Source organism: Rhagoletis zephyria, unplaced genomic scaffold, assembly GCF_001687245.7.
Source record: "Rhagoletis zephyria isolate East Lansing unplaced genomic scaffold, Rhagoletis_zephyria_1.1 Rzeph_scaffold_05698, whole genome shotgun sequence".
Classification (NCBI taxonomy): domain Eukaryota; kingdom Metazoa; phylum Arthropoda; class Insecta; order Diptera; family Tephritidae; genus Rhagoletis; species Rhagoletis zephyria.
In genome coordinates, this window is record NW_016162781.1 from 2,259 (window position 1) to 24,205 (window position 21,947).

Genomic DNA, 21,947 nt, shown 5'->3' on the forward strand with positions numbered 1-21,947 from the left:
CAGAAGAGACTTCAAAAAATGCATGCAACTTAAATTTGGTAACGGATATTCTTTCCTGCAGAATACTCTTCAGATTTAGCCCTCGAGTCACTGAAGAGCTCATCAAGGATATAAAGAACTTGGAGAAAGGAATCGTAAATAATAAACAGCGTTGAAATTTTAAATTAATTTTTTCCCGGATATAGCTGCTATTTTTTCGACCCCTGGTGTATTTTCCCCACACACCACAAGCGGAGGAGAGCTAGCCGCCAAGCAGCCAAAGTTATCCAGGCAGACCAACTATTTACTTATATTAAATGACAACACTTGGTAAGGCTACATATGTATGAAGAATGAGGAGCAATGACAGCAGTACTGGGCGAAAAAATACAGGAGAAGACATGCTAAGGCCAGAGAGAAGGTAGTTTAAAGAAAAGATAAGCAAGAAATATTGAGTAAAGTGAAGTTATGTCTGGCCGCAACTATAGGCGCTCGCTCTTTGGATAACTAGATGGTAGATGGACGGAAGAACAACAAAGAATAAGACAACGAACAACAACAGAACAAAAAAAAAAACACATAAAAGAAAGAACAAAAAAATAAGAGCTCGTGAAAGAAATGCAGAAGAGGCACATAAATCAACAAAGATAGAATGAGAATAATAAAATACCAGAAAAATCAGTGACAATAACAACAAAAACATTGGTAAATACTACAAGTACAAACAGATGAAGACAAGCACATGGAGCAGCAGCAGCAACAACAACAACACCAACAACAACAACAACAACAGTTAAAACAGGCACCACAGCAAATACACATCGCTCCTTTACTAAAAGACAGTCATAACTCAAAACACAGCAGTTTTGAGATAATGATGCAGAATTACGCGTAAAATGAATAGTATGAAAATATACAAATCTTGTCTAGTATAAACATTAGAAGCGCTTTGGCAGCTAAGTGTCAGTGCGCGGAGAATATTAAGGGAAAACTCTGAACGCAAGCCCCGAAAAAATCGCGTTTTTTAGGTTGTCACGGGTTTTTAGTAAAAGAGCGATATAAACTATGTACATATATATATGTAAATATGTATGTGACCTTTTTGTATGTATGTACGTACGCGCTCAGGAGACGACGACTGTGTCCAAAAACGAGTTTTGAAGGCGCTTTGCTGTTTGTTTTNGCTTTGGCAGCTAAGTGTCAGTGCGCGGAGAATATTAAGGGAAAACTCTGAACGCAAGCCCCGAAAAAATCGCGTTTTTTAGGTTGTCACGGGTTTTTAGTAAAAGAGCGATATAAACTATGTACATATATATATGTAAATATGTATGTGACCTTTTTGTATGTATGTATGTACGCGCTCAGGAGACGACGACTGTGTCCAAAAACGAGTTTCGGAGGCGCTTTGCTGTTTGTTTTATAGATATTATATTTTGGCTCATTGCTTGCGGTTTTATTGCAATGAATGACTTTTAAAAGCCTTTCAAACTACACAGTGTGGTTGTCTTGGTTGTTGCTGTACCCTGAACTGGCTGTGCGATGCCGCCTGTTTGGCATTTTTTTTCCTGCCCCATTGAACAGCGCTCCAACTTCACCATGGTAGCGCTGCCGCCTGTGTGTACTGCTGGCCTAAGCGTTTGGCGCTGATGACGCTTAAAAACTGGTTGTTCATGTTTGCCAATAACTCACCCAAGCGGTGACAAGGAGGGTGTGAAGCAATGGGGTTTCACTATGAACAAAGGTAAGCGCGTGGGTTGAAGCAGACTACATTTGAGGTACGTAGGTATTACTTGCGCGGGGATTTTCGAAGATAATTTTTCATTTCTTTCTTCGATTTTTTTTTTTTGGTTTTGCTTTAATTTTTGCCACAACCTTATGATTCATAAGGTTAAGAATTTCGCATATTTTTCATCATTAAGGAATTTCAATTTATAAGCAGACTTTTTTGAATTAGCATAAAAANTTTTTTTTTTTTGGTTTTGCTTTAATTTTTGCCAAAACACCATCAAAAACTTTTGACACTATGATTCATAAGGTTAAGAATTTCGCATATTTTTCATCATTAAGGAATTTCAATTTATAAGCAGACTTTTTTGAATTAGCATAAAAACTTGTAATATTTTATATGCTTATTTTTATGTTTTGTTTTGGTTTTTTTTCAATGATTTTTATTTTTTTTTGTATTGACATTCCTTTTTGTATTTCTTTTAGAAGAGTCTTTCTTGTCTGTCATAACAGCATGATCAAAAAAAAAACAACAATAAACAAATGTCTGATACAGCTTTGTCACTTGAAATGAGCTAACAAAGCTCAGCAGTAGGTAAACAAAGACCAGAATAATGAAATAATAATAAATTAAAATAAATAAATAAATAAATGCTTGAAACTAGTGCACTCGAAAAGCAGTTGTGAAAACAAGCGCACTCGAAGTGCAAAGTGAAGGGAGCGCAAATATTTTAAATTGAATCACTATGAAAATTACTAACTCGACGGACGATAAATTGTAGCTGGGAACGACGAGTCGGCCAAGTAAAAAGCATTAGAAAACTATGATGCAGAATGGACAAAATCTAAATAAATAAATAGTAATACATATATAAATGTATGTATGTATACCAATATGCATAGGAGACCATACTGAAAAAACACACCCCTGACTCTAAAGCAGACATGGGCGGCGATTTCGAAAATAATTTTTTTTTTATGCTGAACTTTTGCGACGCTTTTTGACATTTTTACTTATACCTTTCTTTGGTATTTACAGTCGGATCTTACAGTATGATATACCGCTGTTTTTTCTCGAGAAAACAATTTTTTATTTTTTTTGTTCCAAATCTCGCCAAAAATCTTAAAACTTTTACTAAAGAAGTGTTTCGATTCCAAGGCAATTTCGATTTTTATCTTTTGGTGAAGTNAGACCAGAATAATGAAATAATAATAAATTAAAATAAATAAATAAATAAATAAATGCTTGAAACTAGTGCACTCGAAAAGCAGTTGTGAAAACAAGCGCACTTGAAGTGCAAAGTGAAGGGAGCGCAAATATTTTAAATTGAATCACTATGAAAATTACTAACTCGACGAACGATAAATTGTAGCTGGGAACGACGAGTCTGCCAAGTAAAAAGCATTAGAAAACTATGAAGAAGAAGGGACAAAATCTAAATAAATAAATAGTAATACATATGTACATGTATGTATGTATACTAATATTCATAGGAGACCGTACTGAAAATGCACCCCTGATTCTAAAGCAGACATGGGCGGCGATTTCGAAAATAAATTTTTTTATGCTGAGCTTTTGCGACGCTTTTTTACAGTTGTACCTATCTTTGGTATTTACAGTCGGATCTTACAGTATTATATACCGCTGTTTTTTTTCTCGAGGAAACATTTTTTGTTTTGTTCCAAATCTCGCCAAAAATTTTAAAACTTTTACCAAGGAAGTGTTTCGATTCGAAGGTTATTTCGATTTTTTTTTTCTTTTGGGTGAAGGAGGGGTCATCTTCTTCAAATTTTCTTATAGGTATCTTCGGCATTTGCAGTCAATCTTAAACTAGATATGGTAGGGGTTGGCGTTTTTGTTATTTCTTTGGTATTTACAGTTACATTTTTTTTTTGTTCAAAATCTCGCCAAAAATCTTAAAACTTTCGAAGATAATCTCGTTTTTTTTGCCGAACCTTGGGGTCCCCCACATCTTCGGTATTTACAGTCGGATTTTAAATAATGATACATCCCTGTTTTTGCCTTGAGGAGACAATTTTTTAGTTCCATAGTTCATTGAGCTGAAGTACCCTTTTTTGTCACACTAATTAGTTAATTAATTAACGTACCACCCTACTCTTACAATTATATCCAATGAAAGTTTCTTAATAAGCATTTTGCTAAGGAAGTATTTTTATAATTCCACTAGTAAACATTTTTTATTTCCGAATATACATATGTACATATATGTAGGTGTCACCGGAAAAATTTAAAAAGGCGACCCTAGGCTCGACAAAAAAAAAAAAATTTCGAAATTGCCCTGCCAAAATACTTTAGACTCAGAGGTGTAAGTTTTTTTGTTTGCTTGTAAGTTGGTACGGTATTATTATTCATACATACATATATATAGATAGTAACCCAAATTGCCATTTTAAAGGAGTATAAAACATGCTTTTGTAAAGAGGTAAGTACAAACATGAAACATACAAATGTACAAGTAAGTATGTATATTTTTTCTCTTATTCAATAATCGCTTTGGATCAACTACAAAATGATCTTCCAGCTAAATATGCAATAGTCCCAATGAAGCTGAACTGAAGTTGTTTACTGGTTATTGCATCGGTTTTCTGGCTGACTAACTGACATTTTGACTAGCTGGTTGTTGGTACATACACTCATATTTGCCTGCGGCTGGCTGTGGTTGCAAATACGAGTATTTTGAAACCGGTTGAGCCAGTCACTTCAACAGCGTTTACGATAAACGATGAGGTAGGGCGTGTATTATGGCACGAAGTGGGGGGTTTGGTGGAGAGGTCAGCTGCGGTGCGATGCCTTAGTCACTCCAACTGTATGCACTTAAAAGGCATTCATTTTCAAATGCTAAAGGCAATTCTATTTTAATTTTTTCTATAATTGCAAATTGTAAACATTTATTTTACCATTTAAAGATGCTATTATTTTAATGGTTCGTGTTAACGAGCTTAAAAGTTTTGATACTCATGAGAAAATTTACTTTCCGCTAGTATATATGAATAGATTTTGCTGAAAAATAAAATCGAACTTTTTTTTATTTTTCGCTTTAAGCTTAGAACAGTTTTCATTATTTCTGTTGCTTGAAAAAGCACTTATCTTTTGCTGCAAATTTTCCTGAGTCTACAAAGGGATTTAAGAAATTTTTATATAAGAAAATTTCTTTTCCATTTCTTGTGCATAATTTTTTATAAATTTTTCGTTTTTCGTTTTCGTGTGGGGTAGTGGTTAGCAGTGCGCACTAGCCTTCCGCAAGGCCTGGATTCGAGCCGAGTTTCCGACCAACGTCAAAAAAATAAAACATAAAAAATTTGTTTCTAATAGCGGTCGCCTCCCGGCGGGCAATGGCAAACCTCCGATTCGACTTAAATATTCTGCCATGAGAAACAGCTACTAATAAATATACAATCACCGTTCGGAGTTGGCGTAAAACTGTTGGTCCGTCCCTACCCTTTGTGTGACGACATCAAGGCGCACGCTACAATTCGTATCAATCGAAAAATGAAATTGAATTTAAATTAAGTCAACAAGGTTAATAAGATTAATATCACAATATTTTTTAAGGGGGTTGCCACCTGTTTCAAAAGTCAAATTTAGTTAACTTATAAACAAGTTATATGCAAAAGTTAAATATGTTTGTCAAACAAAACAGTGCTAAGAAATCTTTAGTTTGAACATTAAAAATCTGTTCGATATATTGGAAGAGTATTGCCAGCTATTGGAAAAGTTAAATTCAAATTATTTAAATAGAGAAATTAATAACTAAAAGATGGGTATCAATCATGTATGGGTTTGACAAGGATTTATTTCTGAATGGTTTTTAGAAGAGTTGCCAGGTGTTAAAAAAATAAAATTCAATTTAATTCATAAGTTAATTAAATTTTGTAACACAGCATCAGATGCAAGAGGTTTAAAAAGATTTTAGTTTGAACTTTGAAATTGAATTTCAAAGAGAGTTGCCGCCTGTTTGAAAAGTAAAATTAATTTAATTTATAAACAAATTAAATGAAATATTAAAATAAAAGTTTAAGAAAAGCTTAAGTTTGAAATTTGCACTGTGCAAAGATGATACCATCGATAGTGCCATCGATTGTTTGCTACCACTAGTGCATACTGAAGAAATTTACTATACAGGTGGGTATGGCAACTACTTCTGACAATTTCTGATAAGTCCGACATAGTACGGGATCGGAATTATGGATAAATCTATATTTTCTTGAATTTTAACAAACAAACAAAATCAACAAGTTGTAATCGTCTGAAAATTAATATAACTATGCTAATGTATTTTTGTTTGTACGCCCTACTGTAAATTACAATGATCCAGAAAAATAAAACTCCATGACAATTATTAGCTCTGAGCAAAAAAGTAATACTCAAGAATTATTATTTTTAGGCGAAAAAGTAAGAATCATGAAATAATGATTACCGCCCCTAAGATAAATATTAAAAGGGCGTCGAAAAAACACTATATCATTTGTGAATCCAAGAATAAATAAAAATTAAATTACATATTTTAGATAAAACAAAAACACAAAATAACGGTCTAAAAAAAAAATGAAATCTTACATATGTAACGATTACAATCGACCGAAAAAATTAAAAATTACAAAAAAGATCATAGCGCCAAAAAAAAATGAAATAACTATTATTTTCTGCCACCACTGTGCTTACCTAAAGTGATGATGCATTGAATTAATATATCAGCTAATCTGAATGGGATCTAATCCCATTTCCGGCCTTCTCGTTTTGCAAGCATAGAGATGAATGTTTAATAACTCGTTAAATTTGTCTACCAACTAGCATGTAAATCAACTTGAAAAACTAAAAAAAAACAGTACGTAATTTATTTACCTTTTCGATTTGAATATTCAGATAACTCGTTTATAATGGCTGTTGCACTAATAGTTTTCAATTTGCGTATCAATTAATTTCAATTAAACAATTACCTATTATTTTTTTTTTGTTTTTTTACAATTTCACTTTTTTCACTTCGGTCTTATTAATTTTCTTCGTTCCATTCACACTAAATCCATTTCACTGTTTCAAATGTATTTTCTTCGCACACTTTTGTATTTTATTGCATTGCAAGCAATTTTCTTCGCGTTTTGTTTTCACTACATTTATCGACTATGTACCTACTCCATTTAAATTAATTTGTAACAATTCCAGAGCGCATCAACGCTGTTGCTCATCATACAAATAAATGCCAGCTACAAACATATGTATGTACATATGTATGTATGCATATATGTACCTACATTTCCACTTCTCCACACTTGCATTTTCTGCTTCTGCTCTGCTATTGTTGTTGTTGTTTTTTCCACGTTTGCCACCCAAACACTAGTCTCGAGTTACTTTCTTTCACATTGCTTATTCTTTTACTTCTGCATCGCCGCCTTTTTTCGACAAATGCTTCACTTTAATTTCGTTTGATACTTTATTTCTTTGTATGTATGTACATATTTTAAACTTTATATTCACTTTATTTTATCAAAAACAAAAGAAGAATTTACTGCAGCAGCATGAAAATGTAAACAAAAACTGCCAGCAAATGTAAAATTTTTGTATTAAACACGTTCTTTTTTTAGCGGCAAATTTCTCAATTCATCACTCACTAAGCAAACGAATTCACTTCAACGCAATTTTTTTTTACTCTATTCGTCATTATTACTTCTTTAATCGAAAATTCGAATGCATTTCACTTTTCGTATTGTTGTTGTTATTATTATTTATTTTTGGTAGCGAACACCAATAAATAAAAATTCCAACTTGGTTTACACACTTCCCGCGTTTAAACAACAGCTTCGACCGGCGTTTATAAAACAACTGAAGTGCCAGGCAACTGTCGCAGCAGCAGAAACAACAGCATTCGTGACGAAGCAAGCGAATGACGAAAACAGCAGAAAGCAGGCAACGTCAGCGTCGCCGTAGCAGCGCAAGTATGTTGGTTGGGCAGGCAGCTGCTACAGCGCATGGTAATTTGTTGTTTTATTTTAGTGAAGTGCTAGTGAGGAGGGGCGAAATTGCTTGCAGCTGGCAATACTCTTGGGTTTTTGTGGTATTTGCGGAAATCAGCTCTCGCTTGCGATTCAGCTATTTGAAATGCAGTTGTGTCTCTCTTTTCTAAAATTTCTCTGTACTGTTGTTGTTTGCTACCAGCGAAGAGCGTTTTCTTCGAACAGCTGTTGCGTATGTGTGTGTGTATGTAGTTGCTATTATGCATGTGTGGGAGTTTGCCTAAAAGTATGCCACTATTGTGCGGCGAATTGGTTGAACGGTTGAATACAGCGTTTGCTTGAAGAGTGTTGCATACGCCCGTAAAAGGGAAAATGTTTTCCCAAACAAAAACGCGTATTTTTTTGAATCATACTTTGATATTAAAAGGTCTATCCTGCACTGGTTAATAAAGTTCCCGTAAATTTTTAAAAGGGTTCAACAATTTTTTAAGTCTATCATATTGTGCTTAATTTGATTGTTTTTTCTTCGATTAGGGGACACCCAAATGGCTTTCAAATCGCTCTAATTTGGCGCGCAGAGTAACTAAAGGTTTCTATTAGGGCTAAAATTAGCAATGGCATTTTCCTTGAAAAGACAAAAACGGAATGCGTTTAGTACCCATGCGCTGAAAAAGTGAAATTTAATAGATCAAACTCCAGAATAGGAGAAGTTAGCTATACATGAGTTAAGGTGATTTGAGGTTAGGTGAGGTGAGTTAAGGTGAGGTTAAATGTGTGTGTGTGTGGAGTGAGATGAGATAAGTGAGTTGAGGTGAGTTACAGTGAGTTGAGCTCCGGTTAGTTGTTATCTTTATTTTGGTCTGTGCCTTTATCTCTAGATTTTGTCTTTGCCCTTGTCTTTATCTTTATATTTTTTTCCTCTTTCTCTTCGTCGTTGTCTTTATCTCCGCCTTTGCCTTTGTTTTAATCCTAATCTCATTCTTTGCGTTATCTTCAATCCTAAAATTAATTTTCATCTTCATTTTCTTTTTCCTCTTCCTTTTTAACGTTATCTTTCTCTTCTTTTTATCTTCAATCTTTCATTTTCACTGCCGTATTTATCTTGCTCTTTGTCATAATCTTCCTCCTGATCTCCTCTACCTTCTTCTCTTCCTTATCACCGCCTTCCTCTTAGGCCAAATATTTGACCTTTGTTTGTATTTTTATATTGCTTTGTCCTCTTAGTGTCCTTTGTTTGCGTCTTTGCCTTTGTGCATTTGGATTCGGAGGAAATCATTTTTTTTTACCATTGCTCCATACAGGAGCAACCACTGTAAGGTGGTACCAACTGGCCGAAAGAAGCTGCACCTAACCGGAAATTCCAGGTAATTGCGATATATATCAAGCCGAAGTCTTTGAAACAAAGAAAGCGGCAGAGGTACCACATAAAATTACCCTGTCAAGCAATCGGATAAACATTTTCATAGACAGTAAGCAGCCATTAAGGGCGCTAGTTTCATATTATATGTGTAAATGCGATGATCGTCGCGGATTGTAAGGAGGCTACAAGAAGGCAAGATGCGGCTAAAACCGTCTACCTAGGACAGAGCTGACGAGATAGCCAACGAACACGTTCCTTTGGACGCATTTATAGTGATGAATGTACCAATTACTTCACTGAGGGTTGTACGCTTGCACAGATTATATGCAGTTCATAAGAAATTTATAAAAAATTTGCCGATTTCCAACTAACAAGAACAAACTCGAGATTTCTGTTAGGTCGTGTTGAGTATTAAAGTTGTAGAAAACTAACGATCACGAGGAAGATTTGAATGTGTTTTAAACATGATTCTATATCGAGAGCATTGTTTCAAAGGGGCTTGGTTCTTACCATTGTTCGTTGGATAGACAATTATGCTTTGCGAGCGTGAAATCACCTCATCCTTGGACAACATTCAAGTTTGTTAGAAGATTTCCTAATCAGACTACATAAGCGTAGTTACGATGCTCTTGGATCACCAAGTAACCTGACAATTATAGTTACGGGGATATTCCGCAGCACTGAATCGGAAGATACTAGACCAGCTCTTAAAATTGTCCTTAGCTTCAAAATCCTGATCTTGTATCGTCTACAACAAGGAATAAATCAAACCTTGACTCGACTACTTCTTAAGGTACAGTGCTTGATCGCTTGAGCGCTGTTGTCGAATACCGAAACTCGCGAGAGAGCTGCAACTTGGACCATCTAAAGACTGCTGCTAAATCAAGAAGCTTCATTCAGTTATTCTTGGGAAGATACTAGTATTAAGAATGCAGTACAGATCAGGCAAAGTTTTTTATGGATCTGATACTAAATTTGCGATTTCGATGGGCATATAGCTCACGGTGTTTCAGGCTAAAGTATTAGCAATCTTTACCAGCGTCAAATGATAAATTCGAATCTGGTTAAAGATTGCTTTGACACGCCACAAATTTTTGGCAGCCAAAAACGCGATAACACTGCACCATTTCGTGATCGAAAGCAATGAGGTCACTGACGAGATGACATGAGAAGGATCGTGAATTGCCTTCTTCGGACCGGAACCATTCAACAGTCCCAGTTTGTCCTCTTCGAAAGCCAGTAAGCACTCGAGAGAGGTGGGAGGCAAAGACAGGACAGGGACTTTGGCAATCAAATTTCACTTTTATATGCTCGAAATTAAAATGTTTCTTCAATGAGAAACAATAAAATATTAACTAAAAATATCTTCATTGCCGAGACAATCTATTAGATACCAATAAAATTTTAAGGAAATGCAGTGCGTCACCAATTAGTTTTTCAGCAATAAAATGCGTCAAACAAAGGGTGGCGCACAAAAAAAAAAGAAAAGAGAATGTGCATGAAAGGGGAAGGGTGTTAGGAGGAAAGCAAATAAAGGGAAATGGATCAATTACAATTGATAAATGTTCATTGATAGCAAGAAAATGGTGGCGGATGTGTGAGAATGTAACTGCAACTGCAGCCTCAGTACGCAACTAGCGGGGTGGCAGACAAAATTTGGTGGCGATGATAATAATCAAACCAATATATTTTCAGCATCTACGACATGCACGCTTAAACACGCACATATGCACATACATGGATACATACATATGTGAGTACATATATATTGGCTTGAACAGGGACAATCAGCCAATATGGGGTTGCACTAGATGAATGGCTTTTCGAACATCATACATACATACATACATATGCGTGTACAATATTTGGGAATGCGCATTCACACACGTACGCTTACAAGCGGTATTTATTTTTATTTTCACGTTTTTTGTTATGGCTGCGGCCGCTATTACTTGATGCGTTCGCTACAACAAAAGCAAAATTTGTATGCGATAAGCGCACACGAGTGCCGGAGCTCGCCTTCACCCTCGCCCACTGCATGCGCTTGTCAATAAATAAGCTCAAGTCCAGCATCCCAGGCAATAAGCGAAAGTGCAGGGTGGCATAGGGATAGCGGAGCGGCTGATTGCTGTGCGGCACGTGTGCGCGGTTGCACGCCCGCTTGTCCATTCAATTCACAAACATACAGTGCCTCAAACAAATTACCACGTGTTGATTTTCCTCAAATAGTCGTAATGTTTTTTGAGCAAAATTTTTTTTTGGGTTATTTTTCTATAAAAATATCGTCCAAGCTTTAACCGTATGAATCAAGGTTTCAAACTTTTTTAAAAAATTTAGGAAAATTCAACGAATTTTCATCAAAATTTCAACTTCTTATTCTGAATCTTTAGAAAATTTTAGGGGTATGCAGTTTTATAGCCCATAAAATTTTAGTCTAATGAAGTGCCAGTTTTAAACGTCTAAAAAATCCCCCTGATTTTTGAAATTTTTTTTTGTAACGGATTTTTGCACTTTTTCCAGACGAAGTAAAAATTTATAAATTTCAAAATATAAATTCCAGTTTTTGTAAATTACATTTGTTATATTAAAAAACCGAAAAAGTATCCTTCAAAAAAAAATAAATTCTCAAAAATCAAAGCAATTTGTTAGCCCTTTAAAACTTGCACTTCATGGGACTAAAATGGTATGGGCTATAAAACTGCATACCCAAAAATGTTCTAAAGATTCACATTGAATTAAAATTTTGACGAAAATTTATTGAAATTTGTATATAGTTTGAATTTGTGATTTATACGGTTTTGGACGATATTTTTATAGAAAAATAACAAAAAAAATTTTAGCTCGAAAAACATTACGAATATTTGAAGAAAATCAACACGAGGTCATTTCTTTGAGTCACTGTATGTACATAATGCCAATGTGGTGGCGGCGGACGTTGGATGCATGTGTGAGTGAGCTTGCATGTTGCATGTAATATATTGGATTACTCCGTTATTGAAGTGGGTTTAACGCAGCTGCAACAGCAGTTTAAGCATGGACCTCTGGTGTCGAAGCGGATTCTGATGCTGACGCTGATACTTGTCGGGTATTGTGACCGCAAAGCAGATGTGAGCGTAAAGTAAATTTACTAAGCGACAGTAATACATGACGCGTAACGGTAAATATTCGTGAGTTTAGCACTGTTAAGTGGGTGTATCGCATGCCACACGTTCGATTTTTCATTTTCGTCTACACGTAGGTACACCAAACACTAATGGCGTATTGTGGTTACCACTGAATGAACATAGGTACATGCGTGTGTGTAAGCATGTTTGCTCGTGAATAATGGTGGAGCACGCACTTCCCCAATAGTCTCTGCAATTACTTACTCTATTTAGCTGCCCTTATCTGCTATCACTGCCATGTTTTGAATTGAAGCGTCCCAGCATTCCCGCTTGTGCTCGCTTTTCGTATAGAAAATCAGATGAAGAACGCTAAAAATTGCTGAAAGTCAAACACTTACCGCCGCCGTTGCTATTTTCCATCAAAACCATTCCTCATACTCGTAACTCCGCTAATCCCCCATGCACAGGGCTTTTGTCTATTGTTTTTTGCCTCTGAAATAGTCTCATGCCTTTATGCTGCTTGCTTGGTTGTTTGTTATTCGTTCGTGCAACGTGCCACATCAACTGCATGCAGCACAGCAAAAGTAATCGAATGTAACACCAAAATGCCATTATCTATTATTGGTTATCAGTATCTACGTTTTGTGGAGAACAATATTGCTTACCGTAGAGTATCCTGAAAGACACAAAGACACACAAATGCATGCATGTACATATGTATGTAAGTATCTCGGCCTAAGTGTCCAGCAGCGTAAAAACTTTCACGTATCTCCTGCTAAAATTTGTATGTGTAATACCATTGTTCTTTTCGCTTTATTAAAACTTTGGCCAAATCGTCGAGCGCACGTAAGCGTCAAATGGCTTTTACGCCTTTTCCATTCTCTAATGAGGTTTCAATCAATGGTAGCATTTTGTGTACTTAGCGTCTAGCGGTTTATTATTTTGTGGCGAATTGGCTAAGTGCTGTATGCCATTAGGCTCCCCAATGATCGTAAAATAGCTAAGAGATAGATATTATGTTTTAATGATATACGAATGCAACCTTCGTGACAAAACCTGCGACAACTGAGAGAGGCTGCTCGACTTCACCGTGGCACGGAACATGGTATTTTGTTAGTATGTAGTACCAGATGCCAGCCTAGAAGCAGCCTTAAAGCCACTTGGGTACCCCCTGAAAAAAGAACGAAGAACCAGAAGATATGCTTAGAGCGTTCTTGACGTGCTTTTTACCCGAGGAGCCAACATCGAGTCAAATCCTTATCTATTTACAGCAGTGATGCTCAAAACAGCGCGCGCGGGCGGAACTCTTCAAAGCTCTGTTTTATATGGACGCACTCAGAGTAAAGGCGCTTTTTCTTCCATATAACGCATGAACAAAATCTATTTTTATGTGGAAGAAAATGCGCCACACCCGCAGCGAAAAAATTCTCAAAAACCAAACCAAACTTTAAATTTGTTAAATTAAAATTTAATGGGCCACAAAACTGCATAATCAAAAAACTCTGATTAAAAAATTCGTAAAAAAAAATTCAAAAATCAACTGCAGTTTTTTGCTATTTGAAACTTGCACTTTATTAGATTAAAATTATATAGGTGATATTTCTAAGAAAATTTTATATAAGGTTGCCACCTATTCGAAATTAGTTACAAACTAAATAAAACTTCGTAACATGGGTTTCAAATGGAAATTATTTTGAAAACCTCCAATTCAGCAATAATTCTCAATAGGGTTGCCACCTATTTACCATTCGTATATTTATTAAATTTTTTATTTGGAAAATTGTGATACAATATTACTCTTTAAAGGTACTAAAAGGAAGCTTTTAATCAATGCTTTGCCTGTATAATAAGTGTCCTCCCTTAAGATATTAGTGTAATGTTGCCACTTATTTTCGATTCTACAAAAAATAAAACTAAAAAAAACTTAATATGGATATCAAATGAAAGGTATTTTGGAGAAATTTTATTCAAAAATATTTGCTTTGAGAGTTGCCACGTTTTTTTAATACCAATTTGTATCTTATTTATTTCAACTAGCAATTTTTATAGGTATGTATATATGTGTACCTAGTACACTTACACTCAATATATTCGTATTTATTAATAGGGTTGCCACATAATTTTTAATGTCAGATATTTTTTTAACTGTTAGTTTCAAAAAGTAACCATTTTTTAAATTTGTTTCCAAAACATTCTTTTTGTAGAGGTCTGAGGTGCTGTAAATTAACATTTTAGGCTAATATATTAACGATTCACAATATTTTTTTTTTTAACGACATAATTCCATTGACAACTGATTTTTATTTCTTCCGTCATTTTTAATCGTTATTTGATGCTTGTTATTTTATCGATCATCTCTAATTGGTATTTTATGATATGATTTTTTTCGATCAGAAATAATTGGTAACTTTGTATTTATATTTTTTTTTCGACCATTTTTAAACGTTGTGATAGAGGTTGTGTTTTTGTAACCGATTTAAATCTTTTATGATCTAAAAACGAAATCTGATAATAATCTATAAAACGGTTATAAAAATGTAACCGATTTATGTACATATTTTTACAGGATGCCGAAAAATAAAATATAACACTGCTGAAATACTTTCATAGTGAGTGTTCAAAATCATTTGGAATAAATTGAGCTTTTTTGTGATACGGTCCAATATATGTAAATGTATGTACAATGTATATATGTGTGTACATATATGTATTGGTAGAGAGCTTCATTCACAGCAGAGCAAAGAAATGCTCGTAAAACAACAGATTTTCTGTGCCACAACAATTGAAATAATTACTTGTCGGTGGCTGAGAAAGAAAGCAACAGAAATTGCAACACCGGAAGCGGAACAAAGAGCCAAGCTAAAAAAAAAAATAGAAAAACAACGCGTTGGGTGAAAAAGGGCAAACGTGGGAACAAGCTGCTGATAGCAGTAGTTAAAAACAAAACCAAAGAAAAAGGAAACAATGGCAGAACTATCAAAAAAGCATCTCGCCGCTTTAAAAGAAGTGCCAGCAATAGCAACAACAGCTGGAAAAAAACAACAATACAAACTATTGCAGCGAGCATAGAACGGCACCAACTGTAGTTTCCGTAAGGAAAATAAAAAAAATAAAANACAACAATACAAACTATTGCAGCGAGCATAGAACGGCACCAACTGTAGTTGCCGTAAGGAAAACAAAAAAAATTATAAAATGGAAAATACGCGCATAACAACAATGACCACCAGTAGTGCAGTACCAGTAACGGCAATTAAATGCAAACAACTGCAATAATATGAACGCACACATACATACATACATACCAACATATATATATATATTTATTTATAGTATGTACATACGTCCACTGGCATACACTGAATGCAACAATAAAGCGTACAGCAACATTAAATCGAACAACAATAAAAATACCAACCCCCCATCCGCCGAGCTTAACAATAATAACAATGACAACACTTGTTGAAGTTGCATTCTTTGATTGTATTGCATTTTACCAGCGAATACGAGTAGTACTTATGTATGTGCGTTGCTTTATTGATGCGTAAGTACCTACGCTTTTGCTGTTGTAGTTTGTTGTCGTTCACCACTTTAATGGCCAATTGAGTGCAATCGCCATATTGCCCACCAACGCCACAGCAACAATACTAATTGCAACTAATTGAAATATGCAGGCCAATGGAACATCAAAATGCGAATGCGAAATCAAACAAACCAACCAGCTAACCAACCGACCAACCAACCAACCAACCGACCAACCAACCGCTCCATCTTTCAACCGAGCGAAATCAACCAGCTCAACCAGACGGCAACGACTGGCGACCACTAGCATAATAAAAAACACGAACCCAACAACAATTAACCATAGCAACAATGCAACAAAGTGCCCGTCGAAGTAACCTGCAAGCTTGTACCGTAAACCACATAATTACTCAGCACTGGCGGCGCGCGTTGCAGTGCGGTAGTGGGTGGGTGGTGGTGGTCGGCCGGTTAGTCGGTTGGTTGGTTGGTTTGTTGATTGGTTCAATGAAATTTAATATCGCCAAACAATATTCGATGGCAAAATCGTCAAAAATTCATTGCTCGCTTTAGTACGAGTATGTAGGTTCATATTTATGCTTGTAGTTGTACTTGTAGTTTTGCGGCAAAAAAACCGCAATAATACATAAATAATTAATCAAATGAATAGAGAAAAAACAATGAGCGGGAAAGTGGCAATCTACAATTGTTACGCGAACTAAAAGCAGCAGAATGATGGATGCTTGTGGCTATGCTCGGCTGCACAGTGTTTTAGGATGGACGTTTGAGAGGAAAAAAATAAAATTAAAATAAAAAGCATTCCACCAAAAGAGGTCCACAAGAGATTCCAAATAAATCAAAAATCTTTATATATTTCTGACCAAGAACAATGGATCGTAACGGTTAAATACATCGAAAATAATATTAATACGGAAAGGCTGCAATATGGGATCGAGCTAGAACAAGATAACCTTATGGGAACGCAACCGGAAACAAATATTTTCAGATGAGTCCGACGATGCTCAGAGAGCATCACTTTCGGAACGAGCCTGCACGGCGGAGCTTTTCTGACAGTTACTACTACCAGTAGCCTGCACTCACCTGATCTAAAGGAGCCATTGATCACGTTAAAGGAGATTAAATTAAACAAAAAATCTCTCCACAGAGAGCGAACACCGCCTAGTAAAAAGATATCGCAAAAGTAAAAAGATATCTGTACGATATTTCTTAAAGAAGAAGGACTTTTTATTTGTAATCAGTTTTATTTTACCTTTCCAACTAAGCCCTTTACTACGTTTTCATTAACAGCTAAAATTGGAAAATTAAAAAATAAGTCTGCGCATTCCTGTCCTCCAACCCGAGAAAACCTGAATGGACGCTTACAATGCTGCCTATTTTTACCATTATGACTTTAAAATGAATTCAAGAAGACCTCACAAAAAATAAAGTGGAGATGCTTTTCAAAGAATTCAAGAAGACTTCTTAAAACTAAAAAGAATTTCTCTATGATTTTCTATCTAAATCTTTATTAGTAAAATCAATAATAATTTTCACATAAAATCAGTAAGGAAACTCTGTGGAATTTTCTTCGTTTGTTTTACCCCGTAACCTAGAAACTTTTTCTTATTTCTATGTGGTATATCTTCCTCGGTGTCCCGGTAATCCATGGCCACATTGGCGAGCTTCAGAACCAACCGTATTGGGCGCACTCATGCAAAGAGTCATAAGGAACTCTTGTTCAAGTTTCGTTCACTTTAATTTAAAGAAGAGAAACAGAGCACGTAGGTTAGGTTAGATTAAGCGGGCAACTCTAAAAAGAGTTTACTCGGAGGCCAAAAAGGCCCATTGTGATGCCTAGGGGGTATACCCATGCCTAGCATGCTACCACTTCTTCCAGTGGAGCTTTCCCTAATATATATAGGCCCTAGAAGTAGTGGTCCCCAAGAAATTTTGAGGCGGTTTCCTCGTAGCCTCGGAGTTCTGAGTATTCTATCTCCTACTTATCTTTGCAGCTTCTCTTCATTTGGTCAATGGTCCAGTGTCCCGTTAGTTTGGCTTCAAAAGCCCTATTAAGCTCCGTGTTCTTCGTTCGTCATCGAGCCGTGGCCAGAGCGAGCTCAATGCCATGGAGGAGTGCAGATTTTTCCACCTAATGTTGGTCGTTTCGAATCGAATCAAACAAAATGACAGCTGTTTTCTCCATAATACATTTTTAATGAGCGAATCACCCCCGTTATCGAATGCAGCGATCTGGGCCCTGTAGCTCGTTTCTGAAACTCTTCATATACCGATTAACATTTTGAAGTTTTCTACCTGATTTTATTCAATGAAATATGTAGCACACTGTCTCTCAAACAAACTCAATCATTCTGATATCAGATACTTCGTTAAAGTGCTTATAAGTAACAGCGAACAACAAACAACATATTGTTACAACATGATCCACTAGAGATGTACATACATATGTATGCAAATGCTTGTCTTTATTTATGGCAGAAAGTATGTTAATATCTAGTCAATAACTCTTTTGCATTTCTATATTTCATATGCATATTGTAATTGTAATTGAAACAAATATGGAGATACAATTTTTGGAATGAATATCTACGTACATACACACACACTTATGAATCCGATTTTGTACTGCACCAACGTGCATTTGGATACATTATTCCATGCCCCACCGGACGCTTTTTAGGTTAATTTCCGGCATAGAAATGAATACATATAGTAGGTATGAGTAAGCAAGCATATTTTTCACTGAAATCCAAGCATTAATTTTATTGAATATGCAAATGTGCAAATTGCCTAAATCCATTTGCATTTTGCTTTTATTGTGATTTAACTTGTTTACTTGTACATATGTATATGCATTTGTATTTACAGCCAGTGGCGGATTTGAAAATTTTTGTCAACGCTAGGCAATTCAGAATTTGCCGCCCACTTCCGATAAGAAAAATATTTTGAGGTAAAAGTACCAGTTTGGAAATGATTAGCAGTAAATAGTAATATTCAAATTTATTTTATTTACTATACTTTTATTACAATTTAAAATGAAAAAGTGGTATTTGCCTTGAGAAAAGGTTTTCTTCTTTTAGAGAAAGCCATCATCAACAAAGTTTTTTTCACTTGATACTAATTTAGTATTTAAAAATATTATCATTTAAATAATATCAAAAATACTATTTTAGTATTTAAAAATACTAATATTTTTTATTTATTCGTAAGAAAAGTGCTAATGTATAGTCATATTTCAAAAAGAAATCGGCTCGGACGATACATAGACGGATTGTGCACGACCAAAACCGCAATACTTATTGCGTTCAACCAGAAATCAAACCAGACTTTCCGCAAAACTAATGGAAAAGGGCCAGGATTCAAAAATATTCTTGAATCACCAGTGTACGCTCGTTTTTGGAAGTATGGTGGAAGAATTGTGGCAACTTCCCAGTGATTGCCATTTTCAGAGTAACGTTTCAACTGTTTCTTCACATTGTGCGCAGGCGCGGCGTCAGAGTCATTACGTGCGAATTTGAAAAGTTATGCAAGTAATGACGATTGCTATTTATAATAAAACCTAACAATGTTGTCCAATTTTCTGATAGCGTAATTAAATCTGAAATTTATGTCTTAAAATGTTCAAACACAAATTCTACTTTCAACTCAAATTTTGCCGCCCCTAAATTTTGCCGCCCTATGTTGACTTTACGGTAAATCCGCCATTGTTTACAGCCGTCACTTCTCATTGACTGACATATGTGCTAGGTCCATGCTTCTGATTGACATAATGAGTGCGCCAGTACTTACGTTGATGCCTATTCAACCACACCAGCAGCTTGAATTCCGGCAATGACAAAATGAAAATATGCTATTATGCATAGGGACATAAATAGAATACAAATGTACAAGCACAAATATGTACATATAATACATACGTATTTTAGAGGGCTGCATGAATTCATTCAAACTTCCAGGCAGAGTACGGTAGATTTGAATATTCTTCTTCACATACAAAACACTCAGCGTTTGGAATTTTGTAAGATATGAATACATATTTTGTTTTAAATTTTCTATCTTCAAATGGAAGAATCTGAATAAATGAATGAAAAAAAACATTCAAACTCATTTCGGTTATAGTTTTTTTCTACAAACAAGTTTGTTCGTATTGTAATGGGAGCGCAGCAATATATATATACATACATGTGTACATAGAAAAAATATTTTGAATATTCATACAAAAAATTGCCATTTACTTCAATTCAATTTACTTTCACTTTGTTTGAATATTGTTGTATCGACACACATATCAGAACAAGTATTCACTCAACTTCAAAAAAATATGAAGCCAAGATCGTTCATTCGTTTTGTATATGAGTAATTCATAAGCCATTTNAACAAGTTTGTTCGTATTGTAATGGGAGCGCAGCAATATATATATACATACATGTGTACATAGAAAAAATATTTTGAATATTCATACAAAAAATTGCCATTTACTTCAATTCAATTTACTTTCACTTTGTTTGAATATTGTTGTATCGACACACATATCAGAACAAGTATTCACTCAACTTCAAAAAAATATGAAGCCAAGATCGTTCATTCGTTTTGTATATGAATGAATTCATGCATTCCTCTAACATAAATATGTACATACATAGAAAAAATATATTTTTGTATATCCGTACAAAAAATTTTCATTTATTTCAATTCAATTCAGCCAAATCATCACATCATTCATTCGTGTTGTACATACTTATATGAATAATTCATAAGCCGTTTTGAATGCATTCATGCAGCCCTCTAATATGTATCTATGCTCCACATTTCGTTGCAGGAAAACTAATATTTAGGTTGTTTACGTCTAGGGTAAACTTTTAAAATCTCAGTAGCAATGCCCTTATTGTCTGGCAAGACGGATTCAACCTCCATGTGCGTTCTATTAACCAGCACCTCTGGAATAGGTGGCCCATTCCTGCTGCGCTTGGTTTGGTAGACTTTCATGACTAGAATCCATAGGCGAGAACCCTCTGGTTTTCGACGGAAGGGGCGAGAGTCTTTAAATTTTGCAATTGACCACTTGCCGGTCCGCTTCTCAAACCTTATTACTTTCCAGTTCGGGGTGCCGGTAGAAAGATCCCTACTAGTCATATCTTCGGGTATGTTTCTCTACCAAACCTCTCAAACAAGAGCTAGTGCTGCGCATACACTTAAATATACCATGTTGTCATCCAGCAGTCTCACACCACTGCGGTTTCCAGTACCTGGACTCTAGACTACTCTCATAAAGAAGCCGTATTTGGCGGGCCCATCGCGTTTCCACTCCATCCTCGTGTGGCGCCATTCTCTTTGGCTCTACTTCTTGATGCGCGGTTCACCTGCATGGCTACTTCGCTGGGCAATATAAGCGCTTCCTTCGATATTGGCCTCTTTGGGGAATTAATGCGTGGTGTGTTTGAACTGCTAGAAGCTCCCTCATTAACGCCCTCCGACTTATCGCTTAGCACTCTGGCGCGCTTGAGCGTCCGACCGTGATTATCAGCTAAGTGACCAGAGTGCTCTCAACTAGGTAGCTGGCTGCTATAACGTTCCGGAATTTTGGTCGCCATGTGGCGCTCAGTATAGGCTATTTTACCCGGGCCAGGCTCCAACGCCGCAAAACAGACGTAGCTTCCACAACACTAGAGGGTAGCCCTTTGCTGATACTATAGATACTTTACAGTGCACCTTTCATGAGGCACTACGTCAAAATTTCTATCCCTAACTGAGCTACAGACGACTTGGTATGCAATTGCTTGCGTGGCGTTCCTACCAACACCAGTCTGCATCTCGCTGAGACAACAGTTGGCGCCTGGATTCAGCCATAGATTTTGCCTCTCATTTAGAAGAAGAGCAAGAGAGGGGACCCGGTTTAGACTCATCCATGGCCCTAAAAATTTACTTTGAAACGACACTTAATTAAACACAACTTACATAGAATTAAATGCCCTTGAAATTTTTAATTTTTTTTAGGCTTTCCCCTGCCAAACAGATATCAATTTGCAACATGAAATATGTACTGCCATTACAAATTAACGAAGTGCTTAAATGATAAGCTGACGCATACCAACGAGCAGCTGTTAAAGATGTTGCTTATTCTGCTTGTTAAAATCTTATTTAAATAGCCGACCGCTGTCTTTATCGTCAAACAAACATTTTACATAGTCAACAAATTGCAGAAGTTCTAGAGTCTGAAGTGAAAGAACGAAAGGTGAATCCGAATCCGGAGCATTTGACATTAACCACCTAAT

At 35.8% G+C, this 21,947-nt stretch overlaps 1 long non-coding RNA gene across 1 annotated transcript; it reads right to left on the reverse strand.

Moving 5' to 3' along the window:
* Positions 1 to 6,705: 6,705 nt before the first annotated feature.
* LOC108372371 (uncharacterized) lies at positions 6,706 to 7,196 on the reverse strand. The gene is made up of 2 exons (XR_001848855.1): positions 6,976 to 7,196; positions 6,706 to 6,898 (listed from the first exon to the last, which is right to left on the reverse strand). It is a non-coding gene; the product is annotated as an uncharacterized LOC108372371 (long non-coding RNA).
* Between the last annotated feature and the right edge of the window lie 14,751 nt (positions 7,197 to 21,947).